At 37.5% G+C, this 25144-nt stretch overlaps 1 protein-coding gene and 1 pseudogene across 1 annotated transcript in view; one reads left to right on the forward strand and one right to left on the reverse strand.

The window, feature by feature from the left end:
• The window catches only part of LOC122487448 (contactin-6-like), a 295894-nt gene that overhangs the window by 23024 nt on the left and 247726 nt on the right, over positions 1-25144 (forward strand).
• Positions 5831-23314, reverse strand: LOC122488185 (annotated as a pseudogene).

Genomic DNA, 25144 nt, shown 5'->3' on the forward strand with positions numbered 1-25144 from the left:
TTGTTAAGCACCTTCTATGTGCTAGCTCCTATGTGAAATTATGTGGCTATAAATTTAAGAAAAGAAAACTTTCCTGTTTCATAGGTCAACAGAAATACAGAGATCTGTAAAGAGTCATGATAAATGTAATCAATAAAAGAACATAAATGTAGACATAGTAAAATGTTAGCTCAGAAGAGGTAAAGAATAATTGCTATTGATGGCCAAGAAAGAAGACATGGTGAAAAAGTTTTTTAATCTCAAGGTGTTCAGGAAAAAGATTTCTCACCCTCTGTGCTCCTTAAAAAGACTCACAAAAACTGGGAAGACAAGCGGCAGAAACAAAAATTCCATTGTTAATGAAACAGAGTCTGGTGTAACTCAAAAATACAGGAACACAAAGCAGGAGGCTACATAGTGAAAAGAAATACAATGATGAAAAAAGTCACAGCGAAGTGCTTTGACAGAAAGAAAGCTGCAAGAGGTGAGTGAATGATATTGCAGATTCTCCTAAAAGGATCAGGAACGGAAGCCACCTTGGAGCATGAAAGTTGGTAGTAGCAGGGATGTTGAGACTGAAAATCAAGGCTTATTTGAAAGTCTTCAACGTGGGCTCCCAGGTAGTCACCTTTTCCTGTCAGTGGACTGTCTGTCTGTCGCACTCTCTCTCTGTCTCCTCTCTGTCTCTCTCTCTCTCTCTCTCTCTCTCTCTCTCTCTCTCTCTTTCTCTCTCTCACACACACACACACACACACACACACACACAGCCCATGGGAAATTGGAGGAATATTTGCAGAGGAACTGAGCTAGAGAGGTTGTAAACTTCCAGTCTTAGAAAATGAAATAGCATGAGATTACAGAGAGAAAACTGAGCGTTTAGTTGATCCTTCTGCAGAGAAATTGAAAGACTCCAATTATAGAGTCAGAAATACTCATGTTTAGGAATTTTTCAGTAAAGAATGGATAAAGTTGAAAAACCTAAGAATTAAGACCACAAGCCAATAAACCACATCCACAAATATAGATATATGATTGAACAGTTAGGATTACTAGACATTTGAGGAAGCCCTCTCAGTGCAAGAGGGTAAGGCCTACAACTAAATAATAACTATTAAAATGGCATTATAAAGAAAAAAAATAACCAAACTTCAAAAATATCACCAATTTCTTAATAAAGATGATAAAAGCAGGACGCCTGGGTGTCCTCATTAGCAGTCTGAGTTCATCTCAGGTTGTGATCTCATGGTTCATGGGTTGAGCCCCACATCAGGCTCTAAGCTGACAGCTCAGAGCTTGTAGCCTGCTTCAGATTCTGTGTCTCCCTCTATCTGTGCCCCTCCCCTACTCATGCTCTCTCTGTCTCTCAAAAACAAATACATTTTTAAATTTTTAAAAAATCAAAGATGATAAAAGCTTTTTCATCCAAGGAAAGGAAGTTAAATAAAAAGACACCAACAATACAAGAATTACAAATAAGTTTTAGAAGTTTAAATTATGATAGCTAAATAACAAAAATGACAACAACACAAAACTACATTCAGCACAGAGTTGTAATATTAAAGTTGAGGGAATTATCCAGAAAGGAAACTAGAAATAAAAATAAGTTGGTAAGTGCAATAAATAAGAAAGTTAAATAATTAATGTATGAAGTTCAACATCCTCGGGAATTTCTAAAAAATAGACAAGATAAAAGAAAAAAAAGTAGAGGGGGAAAGAATATAAAACATATCATGACAAAAATAGCCCAATTGTAAAAAAAGTATAGGTCTTAGGATTCAAAGGACTCCCATACCCAACACAATGAATGCAGAGCCAATTCTTGGCACAATAGGAATAGAACGAATATCCTAAGCAAATAAGAAGGTAAAATGCATTGGGGCGCCTGGGTGGCTTGCTTGGTTGGGGGTCTGATTTCAGCTCAGGTCATGATTTCACAGTTCGTGAGTTTGAGCCCCATGTCGGGCTCTGTGCTGACAGCTCTGAGCCTGGATCCTGCTTCGGATTCTGTGTCTCCCTCCTTCTCTGCCCTTCCCCCATTCATGCTCTGTCTCTCTATGTCTCTCAGAAATGAGTAAACATTAAAAAAATTTTTTAATAAAATAAATAAGAAGGTAAAATGAAAACTTTTCCATACTCTAATTTCAAATTTACTCCCTGTAATCAGACCTTGGATGCAATGCTCCAAATACTCAGGAATAAACAAAGGAAGTCAAAGTCATGGAGCCTAAGAAACAGGAGAACCAATAAGAGAGATGAATAACAGCACTTCCACAAGCCTGGAGAAGAGCAAATGCATCTTGGAGCAACGTATGAAGGACTTCAAAGGAATAGCTCTAGGGAAGTGAACAGAGTGGACTGGATTTGACAGGATGCACCAGGAAGACATTGTAACGAAAGGGTTTTACAGACCTCTTGAAAAGCAAGGAAGATTCATTCATACATGTGAAAACATCAAAGGAAATAAAGCTGTGAAGAAATTATTAACTCTTAAAGAAACAGAGAACTGTTAAAAAAAAAACAAAAAAAAGAGAAGAAAATGTGATCATGTTATTTGGATCTGCTGTAGACAGTATTTGCGTAGTCATAACCGCTTGAACACTGAATATGGAGTTAAAGAAAAACTGAGATAGGATTATGCTTGGGAACCTTGGTGGTGGGATGAGGGGGTGGGCAATAGGGATGTAGGAGAGTCGTATTGTCACCTGTCATAACTGTAGGTCAATGGAGGATGCTGTCTTAGGAATCAAGTTGTTGTCATAACATGCATATTATTTAAAGATAGGTAAATTCCTGTGGAAAGAGTTTTAAGAGTGAAAGTAGATACTTGTACAGACGAGGGAGATCTGTGTTCCTTGTTGTTATTATGCTCAGACTTCTAGCACTTTTGGCTTCTTATATCTGTGTTACTTGGATAAGGATATAAATAAATTTTAAAAATAAAAAGAAAGGATTTCTGATCAAGTTTTGGAACACTATTTGGTGTTTACAAGATTAGCAAGGACAGAAGAACATAGTAGCCAGAGAGATAAGGACGATTAAAAGCAAAGATCAGAAATAAGAAGTCTGTCCGTGGAACTGCAATATGGCTGACAGTTAAGAGGCGGAGGTGCAATGTGGCCCAATGGTCAAAGTTTCAGGCCCTGGACTCTACTTCCTGTTGGTGTACTATGGCTACACAACTTGCATTGTGTCCTTGGTCAAGTTAGTTTGCCTGTCTAAGGTGCTGTATCGATTTCCACATTAGGAACTTTGGGACATTAATTAGTACTGTAGGAGACTAATCCATGTCCTGTCAGTATGCCTCTAAGGTCACCCACAGATCCCATTGGAGAAACCAAAGCTTCCCTTCTTCAAGTTCCTGTGTTACCCCTGCTTCCTTGTCTGAGAGCCTCCAGGAGTTTGCTCTTCAACACAGAAGGCAAACTGGAAGTGATGACCAGAAGTGCCAGGGATTTAATATTCTCAGATGAAGTAAAGGAATAGGTCAATAATACGCCACCTTTTCCATCCCTTCATAGAACAATACTGAAGTGCACACTGTGTGGTTCCTTACAGTGTCTGCAAAGGAACAGTGTGACATGTTATGAGGTTTTCTTCAGTCTCTGTCTTGCATTTCCCAGAATCTCACCTGTGCTTCCTATAATCACATCCCAGATAAGCAAGTCCTAGTGTCAGAGTCTGTGGTTGAGAAAAGCCAGTATAAGCAAATGTATATCCCATGTTTTCAGGAGGATTAAGTGATATAATCCATATGTGGCACAGCTAATTATTGACACTGCTCCAGGCACACAGTAATGTTTGCTAAATACTAATTGTTAATCCATTAATATTATCTTTATTGTTAAATGCCAGAATATGAAGGAAGTCTTTTGCACCTCAGTTATCAACTTAGACGTGATTCTAAGGGTCAAAATAAGACTTTGGTAGAATAGAAGTTAAATCTAGAAGACTTAATAGCTAACTAAATTTGTGGGTGTGGGAGGGAAAGCTTGGGGCTTTGAGTTACTCCTAAATACTTGACTTGTATGATTAATGGAATAGTCATGTCAATAAAAAAGAAGAAGAATGGAGAACATGTAGTTTCATTTGAAATAAAATTCCCTCCTAAAAATAAGTAAACGTTTTAAAGAATGTATTGAGCAGGCTATTCTTGAGATAATTCAATATTTATTTGATAGAGGTTTCAGTGAAGAAAAATCAGGTGTGGTCAAAAATTGGGTGTCAGGTCAACCAAGACCAAAACCAGAAGATCAGGGACCGTAAAGTCTTGCTTTCACAAATGCAGAAAATAAGCCCTTGTAGATAAATGACTTCTTGTCCTTAAATTTTCCAACTCTTTCTCATTTATTATTCTGTTCTCTTTTTGAGGTTATGGTTGGTGGACAGGTGGTCAATATAGGTAGCATAATTGCTGAAAGGCTGAATATTTATTTATTTCCCAAACCAATCCAATTCATGTTGTTTTCCTCAGTTCAAGTACTGGCCACTTTGTCTTTCATACAGTCAGGTCTCTCTAATTCATAATTTAATGGAAATGATTTTGGCAACTCCAAGAGACATCTGAGAGTTACGTTTAGCATTTGTGTTATTAAGGTTTTCTGCCAGACCGACGACCTTCGTGTTAATAAGATGGCTGCTTTCCAATTCCTCTGTAGAAAATGTCATTTCTCTTTCCCTGTTTTCTTTTATTTACAAATGTAATCTCTGATCCATAAATTTATAAGGTGAGAATGGTGAGTGGCTACTGTTTTATAGGATCATACATAAAGGGTAAAATTCACTGATCCATTTCAAATGTTTCCACCCACTTAGGGAATGATTTTGAAAAGAAGTCAGTGTGGCAGAAGTGAAAGAGGGGGCTGTTGGAGAGTGTGTAACAGGCTCTTTCAGATTCCCTCTTCCACATCATTGTAATACACATTTTTAAGCTAAGCTGTTAGTAAAGTGATGATTTCAGTTCTAAGTGTGTAGATATAGATCATAACATGACTGTCATTTTATTTATCCGTTGATGGTCTGATTTTAGCCCTTAGAACATTAATATCTAGTCACATAGAGAAAGAGAAATATTAACATTAGAAAAGTGTGTGTGTGTGTGTGCGCGCGCACGCGCATGTGTGTGCAAGAGAGATAGGAAATTGTAAAATCCAAGGAGAATGCCTACTTGGTGCAGCTCAACTCTTAGAACACTTTCAAGTTAAAAACTCCATGATTTCAATTATACATATTTAGGTATTTTTATTATTTCTTAAAAGTTCTGACAAATGGCTAAACTGAGGTGTCATTACCAGGTGCTGAGGAACATTGAAAGGGAGTGTGAATAGAACAGAGTAAATTAGACTAATAGCAAACAAAAAAAAAAAAAAGAAAAAGAAAAAAAGCCAACAATATGCCTAAAAGAGAATTGCTAATGTACATAAACACACAAAAGTCAAGCATTAGATAAATATATTTTTCTCTTTATCTTCTTACCCTTCATTTGTACATTTCTTTCACTCCATCTTCTATTCAGAATATGCTTTTGATCAACTTTATTGAGGTATAATTCACATACAATGTACATACATATTTTAAATTTGAGTTTGAAAAATGTATATGCCCCTGTAACTATCTGCCTCCATCAGGATATAGATTATTTCTATCATGGACCAAAGTTCTTTCTTGATTTTTTTTTCCAGAATTAATTCTACCACATCTCATACCCAAAACCACTTATCAGACTTTGATTACTGTAGATTAGTTTTGTTTGTTTTGTTTTGTTTTGTTTTGTTTTGTTTTGTTTTCGGACTCTAGAGCTTTGTATAGTATGGTACTCTTTTATGCTTGACATTTAGCTCAGCATATTTTTTTTTCAATTTTCGGAAACTATTTCCATTTGGTTTGCCTTTGCTCTTTGTGGAAAAGCAGTGCAAGACCAGTCAGTGGTTGTTCCTACCTATTCGGTGGCCTGAGCAGTGGGAGCTGTGGGTCATTCTTCAGTGTGGAACTGCTGAATAGGCACAGAGGGCATATGCATGCCTTCAGACCAGTCTGGGGCTTTAGGTTGAGCAGCAATGAACTTGGGAACTGGAGCAGTCCCTTTTCCCTGAAATCCCTCCTTGATCACAGCCTTATCAGCACAGCCTGCTTTTCCTTTTCCATCTCTTCTGGATTTCTATAGAAGTCGAGATCAGACAGGACCTCCCATGGGTGTTCACGGGAAATGGTGCCACACTTGTGCAGAACTTCACGGACCACCATCCACCACATCAGACCCACTGAGTGAGCTCCCTTGTTGTTGCAAGGGATGGCAGTGTCCACATACCCAAAGGAAAAATCTGTGTTATGCAGAGAAATTTTAGGCAGATTAACATAAGAGAGGCTGGTGGTCAGCCCTAGGATCAGTAACCACCAGAAGTCTCGGCTCCCAGAAGGCTGCCTAGAACTGGTTAGTAAAGGCTCCAGGAGTGAAGGAGCCAGCAACAGGTAAGCTCCAGTGGCAGCAGCTCACTCCAGCACAGCTAGCTGGCCACTATTCCTGGATGATGTGATGCTGACATCAGCCAGGTTTTCAATGGCAACAGTGGCCTGAGCTGCCATCAGAAGCTTCTCCTGGGTTCTCTTGAGATTTATGATGTACATACCGTCACATTTACTTTCGTAGATGTACTGTTCCATTTGGAAGTCAAGGTTGGTGCCACCTAAGTGGATTCCTGCTGCAAGGAATTTGAGGACATTGTCTTCCTTCACTTGCAGGACATCAAGGGCACCAGACACTATGAAAGTTTCCCTTTAAACTACAATAGGAACTCAGAGCAACACCATATGGACCCCTTTCTGCGTAGTGTGGAAAAAGCTTAGCATAATATTTTTGAGATTCCTTTAAGTAATTGCCTGTATTACTATCTTTGTTCCTTTTTATTGCTCAGCAGTATTCCATTATGTGAATATACTATTAGTTGTTTACCCTTTAACCTACTGATAGATATCTGGGTTGCTTCCAGTTTAGAGCTACTATGAATAAAGTTGTTATTAACTTTTTTGAGAAATTATTTCAGTAGATAAATATTTTCATTTGCCTTTGATAATACCTAAGACTGTAATTAAAGGATTATATGCATTTTTAACTTAAGAAACATTTTCCAAAGTAGTTTTTCCATTTTCCATTTCTATCAGCAATGTATGAAAATCCCCACTGCTACAAAAGACACCATTAGAATTTTGATAAGTATTGCTTTGAATCCGTAGATCACATTAAGTAGTTGACATTGACAAATTAACAATATTAAGTTTTCCCATCCATGAACGTGGGAATTTTTTTTATTTAGGTTGGTTTTCTTTAATTTATTTTGGCAGGTTTTTTTAGTTCTCTGTGTACAAGTCTTGTGCCTATTTGGTTACATTTATTCAGGGGTATTTTCTTCTTTTGAATGATGTTGTAAATGGAATAGTTTTCTTAATTTACATCTTAGATTGTTCATTGGTGCATAGGACACTACATATTTTTTATGTTTTGATCTTGTACCCTGAAACTTGGCTGAATTTGTTTATTAGCTTTTTTGAAGATTTTTTGGGATTTTCTTTGTTTAACTTTTAAAATATTTATTTATTGTTTCAAGTTTTAATTTAAATTTCAGTTAGTTAACATATAAAGTAATATTGATTTCAGAAATAGAATTGAGTGATTCATCACTTACATTTAACACTCAGTGCTTGTCACAAGTGCTTTCCTTAATGCCTATCCCTTTTAGCCCATCCCCTGCTTACCTGCCCTCCAACAACCCTCATTTTGTTCTCTCTAGTTAAGAGTCTTTTATGGTTTGCTTCCCTCTCTCCTTTTCTCCCTTTCACCTGTGTTCATCTGTTTTGTTTCTTAATATAAGATCATGCCATCTGCAAAAGGGATGGTTTTGTTTTTCTCCTGGATTTGTTTCTTTTGTTTTCTTACCTAAAGAACTTTCCAGTACAATATTGAATAGCAATTGTGAAGGAAGACATGCATGTCTTATTTCTGATCCTGTTGGAACATTTTCAGTCTTTCACTATTAAGTATAATATTAGCTATAGGTTTTTCTTAAATTCTTTTTATCATCTTGAGAAAGTTAAAAAGAAAAATTCCTAGTTTTCTGAGTGTTTTTATCATGAATGGGTGTTAGATTTTGTCATATCCTTTTAAAAAATGTTTATTTATTTTGAGAGAGAGAGAAAGAGAGAGAGAGGGAGAGAGAGAGAGAGAGAAATAAAGAGGGAATCCCAAGCAGGCTCAGCACTGTCAGTGCGTAGCCAGGCATGGGGCTTGATCCCAGGAACCGTGAGATCATGACCTGAACTGAAATCAAGAGCCATGTGCTTTATCAGCTGAGCCACCCAGACACCCTTTGTCAAATTCTTTTTCATGCACCAATTAAAATAATCATGGTTTTTATTCTTTAAGTCTCTGTGGTGTATTTCACTGATTTTCTTATGTTGAACCATCTTTGCATTCCTGGGATAAATCTCAGTTGATCATGTTGTATAATCCTCTTAATGTGCTTTTGGACCAGTGGTGATTTTGTTCCTTAGATTTGGCAATGTCAAGATATTGATTATGATAACTGGAGAAATGTGCTTCTGGCCTCTGGTGTGTGGATGCCAGAGTGTTGCTACACAGTCTAAAATGGGCAGGACAGTTCTTTTTCCTCCACACAACTCTGGATTAGCCATAACAAGTTATCATTATTTTTCAGGTTGATAAATTCTTAATTATGACAATGCTGCTAGCCTTCCTCCAGTGAGTACGGCCATTCTCTTTCTAGGTTGTTACATGATCTCCATCTCTTCTGTCGCCTCAAAACACCTCACCCTTCTCCTACCCTCTTCTTTCATGCTCTAGCCATAGTGAACCTCACTTAGTTTGTTTTATCAGCCAAGTTATCTTTTACTTTCATCTTCTACACATATATTTCCCTCTGATCAGAACATTATTCTCCTTCTCACTCCCCAACACCATCACTAGGTTTCCCTTCTGCTCATTCTTCACATCTCAGTTACTTCCTCCAGGATGTTTTTCTGATTCGCCTTAGATGAAGAAAGGTACTTTCACAGGATTTTTACCAAATGCCAGCCCTGTTTATGTCACTGCATTTGTCAGAGTTTATTAAAATGACATGTAAATTTCTTTAAAGTCTTGGAGAATCATACCCAATACTGTTTGCTGTGGGGTTTTTTTGTTTTCTTTTGTTGTGGTGTGTGTGTGTGTGTGTGTGTGTGTGTGTGTGTGTGTGTGTTACAAGAATAAATGAATGAGGGGCCATGGATGGCTCAGTTAGGTAAGCATCTGACTTCAGGTCAGGTCATGATCTCATGATTTGTGAGTTTGAGCCCCACATCTGGTGAGCATGAGCCTTGCTTTGGGTCAACATGAGCCCCACTTTGGGTGAGCCCTGCTTCTGTCTCTCTTCCTGTCTCTGTCTCTCTGCCCCTCACTCTCTCTGTCTCTCAATAAGCAAACAAACAAACAAACAAACAAATAATCCCAAATTCATTTTCTTTTACCTGCAACATTAGGGAAGATGGGAATTAAGAAATGTAAGTTAGTGTTTTAAGTGTGTAACACCTCAGATTTGTCTCTGAAATATAAATAACCAATTAAAATATTTTAATTTTAGTTATGTAAATTTTTGCTACTCTACCTCACCCATAATTAGTTATTAATATATCTGATTTTTTTAAATTATCAAATGGTTGATCCAGTGTCTATTCAAAGATTGAGACACAGACCCAGAGTTTCAGAGCACTAATATTTAGAACTGGCTCTTGAATAAATTATCACATATACAAGCAAGGTTTGAAAATGGAATTTGGGATACAAGGAAGTAGCTCATGTCAGCCTCTTAAATCAATAGGTGTGCAATATGGCTTTCTAGGAAATTTCTGATTTCCCAGGCAGTGTCCAATTTCTGGAGAGAGAAACAAAATGTAATCTGCACACAGTCAAATGCCAGGGGCGATGTGAGTATTGTGCAAGTTCAAGCCAGGTCAGAATAAAAATGACTACTAACCAGCCATCCAGCTTGTAAAATGATATAAGAACTCATTCTCACTTATTGCCCTTTACAAATATTAAAAAATAAGTCATAGTGTCAGCACGATGCATCAAGTTCCAGTGTTGCTCTAAGGACCAGAAGTGTTTCAAGTAGGAGTTGAATGTGATGTGAATTTCTGTAAATCAAAGGCTACTTTTTCACTTAATCTAATCAAAGTGGTGAAAATATATCCTAATGGTTACTTGACCAGTCCCAACACCCTCACATAGTGTCATCTTAGGAGAAAGATTTAAGACAGAAGCCAACACCATGTTATTATGGTGTGCTACGTGTGTTCTGCCTTTTGGGGATTGTAGTTTTCATTTAGTTTGCTTCTGTGTTTCTTAGCATTTTTCAAAATTCTAAGTTTCCTTATACCATTAGCTATATACCAAAAACTCTAGAATTATAGGAGTTTGCCAAGATCTAACAATCTTCTAAATGCATATTATGTTCCCCAGAGTATTTTTGTCTTCCTGTACATTTGTCCAAATATTTAAATTGAGAACTGTTTGGAGAAGGTTCAGATTTTATTAACTTATTTTGCTTACAGACATTCTGAGCCTCCATTTCCTGTTCTGCAATGTAAAGAACTGAAAAGAAAGTTAATCAGTACTTGATGTATTAAAAAAAGTATACATGGATATGAGTATGTACTGACTATAGATGCTTATTAAAATAATTCTCATAATTCTGGTTAAGGTAAATCTGGTCTTCAGGCTCATTCCTCACCTTCGTCTTAGCATACAGTAAGGCAATATTTTAGCAGTATATTTAGGTGGAAGGATTTTCAGAGATTTGATCTTCCCTAATCAGCTTATTTAAAAGAGAGCAATGACTCCCCACCTCGTTATACCCCAGGTCACTGTCTTATTATTCCACTTACTTCCATTTTTTAATGTTTATTTATTTATTTTGAAAAAGAGAGAGAGGACAAACAGGGGAGGGGCAGAGAAAGAAGGAGAGATAAAATCCCACGCAGGCTCTGTACATCAGCACAGACCCTAACGTGAGCATCAGTCTCACAAACTGTGAAATCATGATCTAAACTGAACTCAAGAGTCAGATGCTTAACCAGCTGAGCCACCCAGATGCCCCCATTTACTGCCTTCTTAGTACTTAATGCAATCTTTATTTATTGTGATTCTGGCTATTTTCTTTTTGTCTCTGCTAACACTGTCTTTAGAATAACAGCTCCAAGAGGGCAGGGGCCATGCTTGCCTTGTTTATTTATTTTTTTTTAATCACTAACATGAAGAGCACTTAGCAGGTCATCAATCAATATTTGTTAAATTAGTTTTTTTGCTTGCAGATATCACATTTTAGGGACTTAAAATAATACCCTGGGTAAAGCCCCCCCCCAAAAAAAATGAAAAAAGCTTTCACAAAGATTGCATAACCTTTACATTTAGTGGTTCTTCTTGTGTGTCTTCCACATGCCTTCTCCTGCTAACACCAGCTAGGAACTTCCCACACGACCAAAGGAAGGATAGAAGGAAAGCCATTTGGAGAAAGTACTTTTCTCATTAGTCCTGAATCCTCTTATTTCCTAATAGTCTGATAGGTTGTCAACACAACCCTGGTGGCTTAACCATTCTAAATGCTGTATGTATTTGTATCTATATATCTATGCATACATACAATAATATAGGCTATATACAATATAGAAATATGTAATATATAATCAATATATAGCTGTTATAATAATATTCTATATATGCTATATGAATTATATGAGTAGATACATTTCCTATGTTTTATATGTACCGTATATATTTTATACATACTTTTGTAAAAGTACTTATTTCTTTATTTGCACATATAATAGAAAAGTTAAAAATGCCTGTTTTCCTCGACTAAGAGATGTGGAAACATGGTTGCCTAAAAGACATACCCTGGGGCGCCTGGGTGGCTCAGTTACTTAAGTGTCCCACTCTTGGTTTCGGCTCAGGTCATGGTCTCATGGTTGGTGAGTTTGAGCACCATGTCTGGGTCTGCACTGATGGTGAGGAGCCTACTTGGGATCTTCTCTCTCCCTCTCTCTTCCCCTCTCCTGCTCAAGCACTGTCTCTCAAAATAAATAAATAAACTTAAAAAAAATAAAGGACGTGCCCTAGCACAGTTTGATAATAATTATACAAGCACAAAAACACAATTTATCTGTCAATTATAATAAATAATTTATTAATTAAATTGGAACTTCATAGAAATGTTTATTATGTACCAATAATATTATTATATAAGGATACAAGGAGGAAAACTCCAATAATAATATTATATAAGGATACAAGGAAGAAAACTCCATAAGATTGATACTTTGTATGTCATAAGCCAAATCTATTTTCAGTTATAGAAAATCTTTGAGTTCTAAACATTTCAAGTCAAATGTATCTGTATTGATATCTACTGTCAGAAATATATGTAAGCATATAGACCTGTCTGATTATTTTCTTATAATCGTAAGATTCAACTAGAGCCAATTATTAGATTAGGCTGACACAACCAGAGAAAATTTGTGAAGCCAATAGATTAGTTTCATGTCTTGTATATGAAAGGAATACAGTGATTATTTTTTTTTTACTTTTTAATCTGTTTCTTTGATATAAAGTATTCTCAGCATTAAATGTATTTTTTTTGTTAAATTCCTGCCCACTGGGTAAGACAACTTAACTTATAAAGAGAAGATCTTTTCTGTTTTCCCAGAATTTTTTAAGGCCTTCCATTAAGCTAAAGCAATTGTTGAACTGATATTTTCAGTATATGAAACTTCCATATTTGATATAGCCATTCAATTTATGTGAATATACATATAACATATATTGTTCAAGAAAAAAAAATGAGAGTGGTAGCAAAGGCTATTTATTTTTTAAATTGAGTGAGTAACCACTCCTGGGCCTAGCGGTTCAAAAGTTTTATAGCAAGGAAGCACTGTCTACAAGAAACATTCTAAATTAAGTATGTGCCAGCAAGACTTATGTAATTGCCTTCCCTCTAGCTAGTGTTAGATTTTACCTTGAAATGGTTTAATGAATTTATTATTGGTTGAATTATAGAGATACAGTCAATATCTGCATCAATTACCTCATCATTTTGAAATTGCTATCTTTCTTTCTCTCACATCAGAATATTTTTTCATACCACAGGTGCCAACATTATTTAGGCACCATAACTTGATAGGCACCATAACATGATAATACCTTGAAGTGAACAGGAGGACCTGTGTGTCTAAGATACTGAATGGGCCCATCCACCTTGTGATCCTCCATTAACCTAGGGCCAACTATCATGATCCTTGTCATCAGGTCAACTTCTCTAATTCAATCTATTCAATTTCCTCCCTGCTCCATGATTTATCAGGTAAACAACTGGCATGCAAACAAGCAAAGTATGTTCTCAAAGACACACAGAAAATTAGAGATAGTACCTGTAGCAAAACGTAGGTATATATATATAAGTGATTGTCCTATAGAAGCCTCAGGGATGGAATCACTGAGTTTAAAAGTAAGGAATTCAGCTATGCTGGTTTGGAGAAGATAAAGTCACTAGCTACTGACCTATTTTTTTTCCTGTTGAATGTTAACAGCTTTCTATAGATATATACACTATTACACAGCAATATTGTGGGAGCTGTTTGTTTCTGAAGTTTTTGATCAAATGATATCTTTAGAACTTCTGATTGTCCCTTTAGCAACCCAAATGTATTCAAATTATAAATTGAAAGATATTGGACTTCTAATAATTCAAGCTTTCTGCGTACTATTAAGTTCTATGAAGCCATTTTGGATAGGTAGGTTTTTTTTTTTTTCATTTCTTATCTAATCTTCGTTTCAATATTGGAACAACTAGGTATATGCCTTCTTTTATTTGTATGGTTTCTCTCATATTTATGTAAATGGATATAAGTGAAAAAGGAGTAAAAATACATTCTAGGAAGGATATTAGAATGCTAACATAGCTAATGCCATTCTTGGAAATCATTTACGGAAAAATGGATTCATTTGAAAAGGAGAGTTATAAAATATTATCAGTCTTAAAGGACCCGAAGGGTGCTATTATAGAACTGTGACTCTGGAGAACATGTACTGAACAGTACAAATGCCAAAGACTTCAGCATGTGCTTTTAAAATTATTTGCATATTAAGGGCCACTTAGAGGTCTCACTTCTCCCCATTTTCCTGGGATGATCCTGATTATAGAACTCAACATATTGCATCCCAGGAAACACTCCATTCACACGCAACTCAAGAAATTTGGTCCTGTTGGTCTGACCAAAAGTTCCGAGTGAAATAGTGCCTATGGATGCACTGTCTTTGTGCATGTAGACACAAGTTAGAAGATTGGGGCTGATTTTTGACTTCACCGTTCCCTAGTTTTGTGACATAAAGCAAGTCACGTTATTTTTCACTCTCATCTCTTAGGGTTTTTTTTCCTAAAATATAAATAATACCTTTCTCACATGTATTTGTGAATTTTAAGTAAACATGAATGTGAAATGCATTCTAATATTCAAAATGCTATACAAATAAATTTATCTTAACTCCAACAAGTTTGCAGAATCAGTGTTGGTACATATAACACTTTCTACATGAGAACTGCTGGAGGCATCTATGCTATAACTTGAATGTTAAGGGTACATGAATTGGTTTTAGATATGAGTTTCTGTGTATTTATCAGTAGTTATTGATTGAAAATCCCAGGTCATGCTTTTGGAAATTCTTAATATTAGGCACTGTTTATTTGTATAAAATATCTTGTCTTCTTTTTTAACTTTTCATCATTACCCTTGTTAATTACTAAATCCTTTTGAATATATGCATACATATATGTCTAGGTAGACATAGATATGTTTCCTTAATATTTGAGTTTGAAAATTGATTTGAAAGGCCAAATCTTAATATTTAGTGTGATTTATCTTTTAAAAGTCCTGTCTTCTCTATCTTCTCTTTACTTAATGAAAAAGCCAATTGCAAAAGAAGAAGATTGATTAATAGCAATAACCTTGATATTCTCGTAATAAAAATCCTTTTTGAAGTCTAGTCTTTATAAAAGGCACTGACTGTGTTTTAAGGTTAATGTCTAATCCTATGTCTAATAGATGGCAAAGATTTAATAATTGTAGCAGATGCTGTCCATTTGCTGAATGAATCTCCCACCCCAGTATCCACCCCCACAATGCACCAGTACAACCCTGAAGAGAAGCTACTACTGTGGAAACCTAACTATCTCTGACTATTTTCTCACGTGGGAAACATGCTTTCCTCCATGCAAGACAAAGTAGAATTGCCTGAGAGTTAATGCTTCCAGAAGCAACACTCAATCAATAATGGATGGGGAAACTATAAATAAATACCCATCTTCTATGCCCCTCAGTTGGGATAACCGCACTTTGTTTTGTACCCAGTGTTTCCCGGAAAGACTGAGGTTCAGTTGAGCACACTGATAACAGGCCTGATAACAAACGTTTATCTTCATCCTCTGTCTGAATAATCACTTCCCATCTGGTGTTTCTCGGGATTGCCTCCCAACTCAACTTCTTGAATTCATCTCCTTAATTCACAGTCTACTTTGGGGGGAACTCAAAAGAAGAAAATAATGTCTGATAAAGAAATTAATCCACCTGCATGAAAAGATACACACATATACAGGTAAGGCTCTACCTCTGTGCCAACATACAACTCGTCATCTTACTCTAAGTTGGTTTATAACAACCGTGACAAGTGGAATTCAATTTAGATTTGGGGAGAGTAAGTCCTTTCTTTGTTAAGGTGGAACTTCTTTTTTTGCTTTGTCTCTAGAGATTCTTTGAATATAAATAATAAGTGGAAGTCTCAGCAAGAACTGAGAACTGTTGTTTTGTTTTGTTTTCTTTTTGTTTTTGTTTTTGTTTTTCTCATCTGGGAGACTGACCCATTAACATAAGAAGCAGACCCTGGAGATGTTCCATAAAACCAAGTTCTGCTCAAGCCTGCTCTGATATTTCTTGTGTGATAAAAGTTATTGACACTTAGCAAGAGTTGATGTCTTGGAATTCTACCTGCAAATGGTAGGTCTACTGGGGAGATGGAGGACTGATATGTATCCTAGAAATTCAACACTTGAACTCAGAAGTAGGTGAACTGTGAATTATGGGCCACTGGTCACATAAAGCCTGCTGGTCATGTCTCATAGTCTGTTCTGCCCTGGGATATGTGGTACATCCACAAAAGGAGTTTCTTGTTAATGCTGGTGGGAGCTGTGTGCAAGCTTCCACATGAACAGTTAGTCCTTCAGAGTCTAATCAAAGGCTACTTAGGGGGTTTTTCTCCTTGAGCTAATGGGAGTATGAGTGTTCATTGAAGGGAAATTAGGCCCAGAAGACAGGGAAGCAAATTAAACCTTTATTTTGATTTGAATTGGGAGTGAATAAAGTGTTCACTGCTCACTAAACTCAAGTGAAGTTAACATGTGAGAATGAATGGAGACAAATTTCTGTGTGGGAAGGAAGACCTCAGGGCACTTTGTACCCAGGAATCTCCCGGGGCAGAGCTGAGATGGAGGTGGCCATTCATCATCCTCTGAGGGTGATGGGGATTTTCAGTAAATGCTGTATCAATGTAGTTAAATCTTCCCAGAACCAATAAAAATGCCCTTGCCTTTTCTACCCTCTATTACAAGTAATTGCTATTCATCTACTTATGGATATCTTGGAAGTAGTCACAGAGTACTCAGAGTGCCTGGGGGATGAAAAGTTTGAAGGAAAAATGTAGCTGTATATCATTGGCATTCATGAGAATATTCACATTAGATGTTTGAAAGGCAGGTCCCCAGGAGGCAATAGAGAAATCAGGAACAATATTGTGCCAAAAATACTACTCTGGCCAGGACATCAGGGAGTTTATATCAGGTAGAGTGAAGGAAGGCAATTTGGAAAGAAAAGATATACGTGCTTTTCTGTATACACTTAGTTTATTTATATATGTACATCCACTGAAAAACTAGTGTATTCTGGGAATTGACAATCAGATTGGGCCTGAAACTTGTGAAATATGCAGCTGTGCTTGTATGTCTTTGAGGCTGAAACCTCTGAATAACGTCTTGCATCATGATCAATACATTTTCAAACTTTTAAAATCTGCTGGCAACCAGTAGGCCAAAAATGTCTTGTGCCTGGGTACCATTTGGTATTTGGGTTTAAGCTACTGGAGATCCAGATGCAGAATCTGAAGGTGTTGCCTTTTCCTAGAAGTTATGCACTTCTTCTGGAGATGTAGAGAGTGACTTGTCCCATTGATGCCACACCAGACACATGGGTACAAAAGATGTGAAGAGGTGCATGGGTGATATAATTCTTGCCTTGAGTCACTGTAGTGCAAAAAGAGTTCTTCCTTCTCTTATTTTCTCATTCTCCACAGTTCAATCTCTTGAAGGCAGGTAGTCCAGGTTAAGCGTACTTACTTCTCTTCATCCCCTTTATTTAAAAGGTCTAGTGCATCACCCTTCAAGGAGATTGTACTAAATTCCATCACGATAACAAAGAGAACAGTGGCACTCAAAATTATTGCTTGTGGATGGCTTTTCCCATAACACCCTGAAATACATTTAAGTCACTCAAAAGTACCAACAAATCACCCATTTACTCAGTGAATTATTGTAACTTAACCCCTCCTGTGTACAAGGGCACACACACACACACACACACACACATGCACACAAACACAACCCTGAAAAATAGATGATACAAAATATATCGTGAAAAAAGCAGCCATATTTAAATATTTTATCCATTCCTTCATTAAAGATAAATCCATTAGGAGTTGCAAGGAAAGCAAAAGCATTTCTTAATGAAGGTATAATACAAATCTTCATGGAATAAAGGTCATTGAATCTTGGCAGAATGCTAAAATAAGAGAATTCTTGGAAGATGGACCAACATAATCAAAGACAGGAGCATCCTTGAAAATGATATGATCTTTTAATTTTTTTTTTATTTTTGTACCTAGTAATGATAATAATGATGACAATAATAATAGCAGCTATTATTTATTGAGTCCTGACTTCATATGAGATAGTGTTCTAAGCAGTTTATATCAATTAACATATCCTCACCTTAAACCTAGAAAGATGCTATGATTATTATTATCCTCATTTTACTGATAAGGAAACTAAAGCACAAAAGCATTAAATAACCTGTATGACGTCTTCTCCTTGTGAGAGACAGAGGCTGGACTCAAATTAGCAGCTTGGCTACAAAGAATGGACTCTTTCCTACCACTGTTATCTCTTGTAGAGTCCACAGAACCACTGAATCAATGACTATTTTTCTTCTCATTTCCCTTGAGACATGGATTATCCGACAGAACCAATGTCATCTTGGAGAGCAACACTCTGCCCTTAGTCTCCTTAGCCCTTCCTTCCTTAGAACTTTTTCCCCAAACTACCTTCACATTCACCCTGCCTCCTATGCTAGAAGCCAATTTGTATTCTTTTCAGAGTAATTCCAAACACATATATCCAGATAGCTGACCACAATCCTGTGCTTCCTGTGTACAATATGAAAAGGGCCCTTGTCTTTAAATCAAAAGATCTGGATACAGGGGCACCTGGGTGGCTCAGTCGGTTAAGCCTCTGACTCCTAATTTTGGCTCAGTCATAATCTCATGGTCTGTGAGATTGAACCCCTCATCAGGCTCTGCGCTGAGCCTGCTTGAGATTCTCTCTTTCCTCTCTCGGCTCTGCTCATTCTCTCTCTCTCTCTCTCTCTCTCTCTCTCTCTCTGTCTCTCAAAATAGTAAACATTAAAAAAAAAGATCTGGGTAGGGGCGCCTGGGTGGCGCAGTCGGTTAAGCGTCCGACTTCAGCCAGGTCACGATCTCGCGGTCCGTGAGTTCGAGCCCCACATCAGGCTCTGGGCTGACGGCTCAGAGCCTGGAGCCTGCTTCCGATTCTGTGTCTCCCTCTCTCTCTGCCCCTCCCCCGTTCATGCTCTGTCTCTCTCTGTCCCAAAAATAAATAAACGTTGAAAAAAAAAAAAATTTAAAAAAAAAAAAAAAAGATCTGGGTACAAGCTCTAGCTCAGGTACATACTATCTATGTGCTTTTGACCTAACACTTGAAGTAGTGTTACATTATTTGGAAGTTTCCCTCCTAGTTATCTGTTGAATTGCCTGCTCTCCCATCTCGGTTTAGAATTCTGAGACCCAAAATGTCACCGAGTTTACTGAAATTATGTTGCTGATTACAGGAAGTGGTGGACTCTCTTTGAGCCCTTTGGATTCCTGGTCCTTCATTTTTTCTGGGCCAGCCTACCCTTGGGAATGTTCTGCACAGGGCACTTCTCCTTTCCTCTGAGTATGGTTTTCACATCATCTTTTTACTTCCTCCCCACTGTTAACACCTCACAAGGCTCACCTAGGTCTGAATGCAAATTAGGATCACAGTGTTGTCTCAAATCACCCAAATTTGTAAGGTGCAAAATACAAACCAATGTTTTTAAAAGAGTATGGACACTCCTTCCTGTGCGGTTCTAGGAAAGCTCATTAATCTTTCTAAGCCTCACTTTCTTTTTCCTGGTATATTTAAGAAATCAAAAGGAGACATTTTATTTAAGAAAGTACCTTTCACACTATAAATCAGTTAACAAAAGTAGGTACAATTTATAAAAACAGGTGTTTTAAATATGAGAAGGGAGATGCCTGGGTGGCTCAGTCGGTTAAGCATCCAATTTCAGCTCAGGTCATGATCTCATAGTTCATGAGTTTGAGCCCCATGTTGGACTCCATGCTGACAGCTCAGAGCCTGGAGTCTGCTTCAGATTCTGTGCCTCCCTCTCTCTCTGCCCCTCCCCTACTTGCCCTCAGTCTCTCCCTTTCTCAAAAATAAATAAACATTTTTTTAAATAGTAGAAGACAGTTAAGTCTTCGTAGCAAGAGAGCAAGAAGCAGATGCGAAGTGGGGGGATTCTGTGATAATATCTTAACACCCTGCCGTTGGGAAAGTGTCTCATCAGGTCCACAGATACATTTATTTAGCTTTCAGGGGCTATCTCCAAAGGAGATAGAATGTGCCTAGGCCTGGGAATGAAGTCAGTCCCCCATGCCTCTTGCCACAGACTCTCCTCTCAGGGCCCATGTATTTAACAGGAATAACACACCTTCAACAAGAGATCCTGATCAGCATTTCTGTAACTCCAAAACACCAAGGAATGGGGCGTTTAAGAGACAGGTATAATGGCATTCCCTGTTCCCAAATGAATCATTTTTTTTCCTTCTTTCCTTTTTATTTTTATTATTTTCAAAATTCTAGCCACTCAGTAGCAGAGGAATTTCCCAGACTTTTGTAATAACAATGTTGACAGGCAACTGCATTTTCCTCCTGAGGCGACTCCCATTTCCATGAGGTCAGGACTGCCAATGGGAGCACATATCAGGGGACAGGTTGATGGAAGAGAAGGCAAAAGGTCCAATTGTCCAGGGGCCGGGGACCATGAACCTTAGCCAAAAGGAACAGAATGGAATCAGTGTACATCCTGCTGTGAGTGTTCACTATTTTTTTTACCCTTTCTCCCATAATGTATAGCCTTGGAAGAAAGTGTGTTCTTTCTCAGCAGAGAGCCTGTAACTGCATAGTCTTAATGTATTCATAATGATATGAATATATAGATTTTCTTTTCACAATTCTTTTCCAGGAAGGTCAGAAAATTCACACACCTAGGCATTAAAAAAAGAAGGTACACTATTAAATGTGGTCAGAAAATCACTGATTGGCATGAAAGGGGTTAGAATTCAGCCAATTTTCCTGATCAGTTATGCAGGAGAGAGACACTTTAGTAATTTAATCCCTTATGTATATCTTGGGCTTTCTCCAACTTAGATATTTCTTTCAAATCTTTTATTTAGTTGATCCCTACAAAAGTAGGAGCAGCCAGTAGGACAGATAACTACTGTCCCAATATTTACCGTAAGCAACCTAAGAATAGAGGTTGCAAGACTTACATTATATCATTAGCTATTGGCAGAGGTGGGACTCAGAGACCTTAGCATTTCTGGTCCTGGGCTCTTTTGTCTGGATCAGGTTTTCCCCAAGTGTTTTTATGGAGCATTCACCCTAGAAAACGCACTGCAGAAAACAGGATCCCAAGATCATAGAAGTCTGAGAAATGCTACATTCTATACCTTTCTCTTCCAATGTTACGTTATACTTCCAAGTAGAAGAGACATTGGAAAATCCTGCAGGAAAGCAATTTGTTTACCTCATTTAACGTAGTGTTTTGCATATCTGACTGCATGCTGCTTTTTTTTTTTTTTTTAAGCCTGAAAAGCACACACTGTAAACCCTTGCCCAGCACCATATAGCTTTATAACAGGTCAAATTATTCACACTGAAGGCGGAATCATCCATTTACAACTTTAATATGGAAAGATCTTTCTTTTTTTAATGCTAAGAAATTTGAACTGAATCTCTCAGAGCCAGCTTTGGGCAAAATTGTAAAGTCTATAAAATTGACCATTGTGGTAGAAAGCAACAGGCTATGGATATGAACAGATACTAGTCAGCTAAGGGACTTTTCTGCCACTGGGTGTGCTTTGTCCAGTTCCCTACCCCTCCCAGCTCTAGTTCCCTCACCTGTATGATGAGAGCAGTCATGGTACCTACTGCATAGGATGCTGTGAAAATTAGGTGAGATGGTGCACGTACAGTCCTTGGCATAGAGCCTGGGACCTGGTCCGTATTCAGAATAGTCATATTACTGTTCTTCTTGTGCTCTTCCCTTTCAGTCAGCCCCCAGGTATCTCATTCTTGCTCCTCCTCCTTCTATTTTTCCATGCTGTCATACAATCCAAACAGACTCTGCTTCCAGGTATCTTGTCCAGCTGGTATCAGGCAGAGATGGCAGAAACCAAGCAGGTGGTATGAAAGAGTGAGATGGACTCAGTGTTAGACAGTTGAGGTCCTCCAGACTAAGGCACACAGTAGAAAAGAGCCACACATTCCTGAGACTGGTTGTTGTTGTTTTTTTTTTTTAATTAGCATTTATTTATTTTTGAGACAGAGACAGAGCATGAGTGGGGGAGCATCAGAGAGAGAGGGAGACACAGAAGCTAAAACAGGCTCCAGGCTCTGAGCTGTCAGCACAGAGCCCGACGCAGGGCTCGAACTCACAGACTGAGAGATAATGACCTGAGCTGAAGTTGGACGTTTAACCGACTGAGCCACCCAGGCACACCCGAGACTGGTTGTCATTGCTCATGCTTTTTTGTTGTGTTGTTATTTTTTGTTGTGTTGTTATTGTGTGGAAATATGGACCCAGTGATGCAAAATCTTTAGATATTTCAAGAGAAGTGCAGGGGCGCCTGTGTGGCTCAGTCAGTTGAGCATCCAACTTCAGCTCAAGTCATGATCTTGCAGTTGGTGAGTTCAGGCCCCACATTATCAGGCTGTGTGCTGACACCTCTGAGCCTGGAGCCTGCTTCGGATTCTGTGTCTCCATTTCTCTCTCTCTCTCTCTCTCTCTCTCTCTCTCTCTCTCTGTCTCTCTCAAAAATAAATAAAAACATTAGAAAAAGAGTTAAAGGTAAGCCCAAATGTTCATTTTTATATGGGTTTCCCAATGTTTAAACACTCTGCTATGAAAAATCCCACTTTTGGACCACTGCTTAATGACTCCTGGTCCAGGGGATTTCTGGCTTCCTGCTTTTATATAGAATAAAACACCTACAAGTGTAGAAGGGCTTAAGAGGCCATCTAGTTTAACCTTCTCCTTGATGCAGAAGTGCCCTCTATAATACCCAGAAAAGTATATCATCTCATATACTCGTAATGATAAAGAACTTGGTATCTCAAGGAGAAACCATTTCACTTTTACTCTATGTAGGAACAATTTCATGGAATACTCACATAAACCCCAAGCAGTAGATACTCCTCTCTCCATTACAATTATCGTGAAACTCAGGCTCAGAGAGGCCATTTTACTTCCTCTAAAGTCACAAAGCTATTAAACATCTGTAGGTTGTGTGATAGAAACCCAGGCTGCCTAGGTTTCACAGTCAGTATACTTAACCACTGGCTAAACAATTCTACTTGTTAAAATACTCTGGGCTGATATTAAGCTGAAATTTGCTGCCCTGAAATGTCTACCCTTTGGTCACAGTTCTGCTCTCCTGAGACACAAATAATAAGTCTAATCCTTCTTCCACAAGACAGCCCTTCACATTTTTGAAGATGGCTCTCCTCTGCCAGCTAAATCGTCTCTTCTCCAGGCTAAACACACTCATTTCTTTCTCCTGACCCTCATAAGCTCCCAGGCACTTCATCATCCTCGCCCTGCTCCCCAGGAGGGAGTTTCAATCTGTCAAAATTCCTCTTAAACCATGATGTTTAGAAGAGAATACAGTCCCTCTATGTGGTTACATAAGTATAGGTTAAGACAGAAATAACACCTCCCTTGTTTTGACCACTATGCTTTTATTAATGCAGTCTTGGTTATATCTGATTTTTGGCCACTATGTAAAAAATAGGCAGGTCTTGAATGTTGGCCTAGAATCATCCCATGTGAGTGTGTTGTGTTCTTTTTTAACCATGGATTGATATAAAGTCACTTTCTATACCCTACTCCAGTTCTAAATAAGTAGATCAATTTTTTAAACGTAAGTGTAAGATTTAATATGTATTTTTATTAATACAATTTTGCTAGATTTAGATTATTTTTTGGCCTATACTTATGTGTTTGTTTTTTTGTTTTTCTTTAATGTGAAAAATGTAGCAAAGCATAAAACAATTTTAAAAAATTCGCATATTCTGACTAGTTTTCATTGAGCATAGAAAGAAATCAAAGGGTTTCTTTTTTCTCTGCTGCTATAATACTGCTCCCGAGATAAGTCTATTGATATTATCCTCAAAGACAAAACAACACAAAAATACTTCATACATATATTTGTTTCCATAGGATCTTGCTATAAATATTCTTGTTTGTGGGTTTTTTTTGTGGCTAATTTGTAATATATGAAGAGGCAAAAATGTGAAAAGAAAAATAATCAGCTCCTTGCTATTTAGCTATATATATACATATATAATATATGTCAAATCATATATATCATCTTACAGTCACAAAGTTAAAAAAATACCTGGATTAACAGTAATGGAATAAATGCATATACTTTGTTCTTTGTAATCCAGATATTTCTGAAATGTATTATCTGATATGCTTGCTATCCCCATCAGCTCCTCTCTATGTCATTCTTAAGCCAGGGATTGGTAAACTGCAGCCTTGAACTAAACCCTATCCTTGATTGTTTTTTGGTAAATAAAGTTTTATTAGAACACAGACACTCCATTTGTTACTGTCTTGTCTCTGGCTGCTTTTATGCCACAGCAGTCCAGTTTAAATTGTGGTGACAAAGGCCAAATGATGTGAAAAACTCAAAGTATTTACTATCTGATCCTTTAAGGAAAAGTTTCCTGACTTCTGTTTTCGCGGTTGGTTAGCAGTCCATCCGTTCTATTATACTGAGAACTAAAACGGGCATATTCCTATTCCTGTGTTAAATGATACTGAAAGAAAAAAAATCATTTAGTTATTTGCTTCAGGAGATATTTGCTTCCTCAGGATAAAACTTACATTTCAAGACCCACATCAAGAGTCTCACCTCATGGTGCCCATCAATCTAAAGCTATTATTCCATAAACTGTGCCCAGTCCTACTCAGGTTCTCGTCTTGCAAGAACAATCTTAAAATCACTCAGCTCAGGCCATAAAATCTTATATATATCATCCATTACTTCCCCTTCCGAGGTAGTGCTAAGACTATGTCAAGTTATATTCTTTTCTGCAGTAAGTCTAATAAACTTAAGATTTGGCTGAACAAATATTTCTTGTCGCCCTTTTAGGAGTGGAGAGTGGACATTACAAATCCTCTAAACTAGTATCACCCATTCTGCATTATCTTATTCTGATTAATGTAAATACTGAGAACATTCCTATGAGGTATAGCTATCTGCATTTTGTATTTGGGAAAATGGGCTCATAGAAGCAGAAGATATACTTGGGTGGCAAGTCCCATGGCACAGATCAAGAGGGAAAAATAGTAAGGTGAACCCTCTGTCAGGCTTCTGCCCACAAGTCCCAGGTCTACTCTAGATTGTAAACTG

The sequence above is a fragment of the Prionailurus bengalensis genome, chromosome A2 (assembly GCF_016509475.1).
Source record: "Prionailurus bengalensis isolate Pbe53 chromosome A2, Fcat_Pben_1.1_paternal_pri, whole genome shotgun sequence".
Taxonomy (NCBI): Eukaryota; Metazoa; Chordata; class Mammalia; order Carnivora; family Felidae; genus Prionailurus; species Prionailurus bengalensis.